At 51.8% G+C, this 2,083-nt stretch overlaps 1 pseudogene; it reads right to left on the bottom strand.

Moving 5' to 3' along the window:
* Positions 1-437: 437 nt before the first annotated feature.
* On the bottom strand, positions 438-642 carry LOC148118700 (Nuclear RNase P; annotated as a pseudogene).
* Positions 643-2,083: the final 1,441 nt, after the last annotated feature.

Below are 2,083 nucleotides of genomic sequence, written 5' to 3'. Positions count from 1 at the left end.
GGAAGATCAGTCAGTGCTCTTAACCATTGAGCCAACTCTCCAGGCCCTGCATTCAAATGAAAAAACCTCTAGGTAGCATTGTTTTATTCCACCCGTTGCCTCAAGCAAAAGGTCCGCCTCTGTTACCTAGGATACGGTAACCAGGTAGACACGCCAATGATTATTATGATAATCACGACCAGTTCTTTGAGGGAAAGTGGGCGTCGGCATTCGATCTGACTACTTCCTGCTGACAAAGGGACGTTGTGAATTTTTGGGGGGATAAATGTTTTTATCTGACTGAATTTTTGGCGACAAATGTTTTTATCTGACTAAATTTTTGGCGACCGTGGCTGTGAGCGGCGGCGGCAGCAGCAGACAGCAGCGGTTGCCCCACCTCTGAGGCCCATGTGGCTCCGCATGGCCCGAAGGCATGGCCCCGCCCCGGGCTGTGCACGGGCTCGCCGAACTGTGCACCCTGCCTCACCTCAGGCAATGAACTCGCACCGCCGGCCGTGAGTTTCTGGCGAGGGGGGGCATCCGCCCACCCGTGGAGGGCCCGGTTAGGGCCGCGGGGGGGGGGGGGCCCAGTCTCAGACCTTCCCAGGGGCCGGGGAGTGACGAGCACTTAGTACGTGGCCCCGCCGGTGAGCTTCCTCCGCCCCGCCCCATGATGCTATGGAAACGCGGTTCAGAGTTTGACCCCTCTCTGTCTTTAGGTCTTTAGCGGCGCTGCTGCTCACCACGCAGCTTCCGCCTCTGCCTCCCGAGTGCTGGGATTAAAGGCGTGCGTCACCACCGCCGGCTACTTCCTCAATCAAAAATTAAAGTTTTCTGTATGTGAGAGCCAGAGACTGAGCTCTCTTATCAAAATTAGGCGAAAATCACCTCCAAAAGCTCTGTGGCTCTTTAAGAACAGGAAAGGCAGTCTTCGAACTCGATCAAGCCCGCCTCCCTACGAGACTGTTGCCCCGGTCTCTAACAGCGAGTACGCAGGTGGACGGAGAAGGAGCGGAAGCCGCGGTCTCCCGTACCCCATCGTCCTCATAGTCCCGCCTTAGTTACCTCGCCTTTTTTGCTGCTGTTCACATTCCTCCTGCACTGAATTTAAGGGATTTTTCTTCCCCGTTGCTTTCTGTACCTTCTTTCAGATACCTTAACTTTGATTTTTTTTTTGTATTTTCTTTTCTTTTTAGGCCTATACTTTGAAATTCTTTTTCCTCCCCTTTTTGGGGGATTCAACTGATGTCACTCACTGCTCCACGTGTTCAGAGTTCTGAAATTCACGGCTCTCTGTGTCCTGGTGTCTGATTTCAGCTTTTTCTCCCGGGCTTTCAGCGCGTTGCTGGGCGCTTCCTTCTCAGGGTCCCCCGGCGTAGTTGTCAGGGTCCCTCAGCGTCCCGGGGCTTCGAGCACCAGTTGAGGCGCGCATCCTGACCAGCAGGAATGAACGCCACCAAAACGAGAATTCCTTCCCTGGTCACATCTTTATTTGGAGCATTCCCTTGAGGAAAATTGGGGGGAAGGGAAGATAGAGCAGGGACAAGAGAAAGCTTAGAGAGAGAGGGTTGGGCCCAGAGGCAGCTGCTTTTAAACGGTGGAGAGGCTTGAACGCTGTCCTGATTGGTTAATGCCATTCTGCTGTTCTGAGCATGTGCAGGCAAGGGTGCAGGCAAGGGTGCTCAGCCCCACGTGGCTACCTCCAAACTGCAGGACCACCTGTGCCTCCAGGTGGCTCCCAACATGGGGTGTTTTAGCCACTAGTGCTTTTGTTTTCCAAAGATGCCACTGGGCACAGCTTCAGTTATGAAAGCTTATGATGAGCTCTCATGTTCTTCTCTTGTTCAATTAGTGTCCTGGTGCAATGCTCTAATAACAATCTGGTGTGCCCTACTTTCTTGTATATCAATCACCTCTTCTCTTCCAGTGCAGCTCTGTGTGCTGTACAGATAAAACAAAGTTCTGGCTGTTGCAGCAGCCTGCCTTTGCCTCCTAAGTGCTGGGATTAAAGGGATGCACCACTGCCACATGGCTGTTTTCAATTCTTTTTATTAAATTTTATTATGTAAAACAAAGTTTAAAGAAAATATAAGTTGACAGTATT

This window comes from Myodes glareolus, chromosome 21 (assembly GCF_982192425.1).
Source record: "Myodes glareolus chromosome 21, mMyoGla1.1, whole genome shotgun sequence".
NCBI classification, from domain to species: Eukaryota; Metazoa; Chordata; class Mammalia; order Rodentia; family Cricetidae; genus Myodes; species Myodes glareolus.
This window is presented reverse-complemented; position numbering and strand designations above follow the sequence as displayed.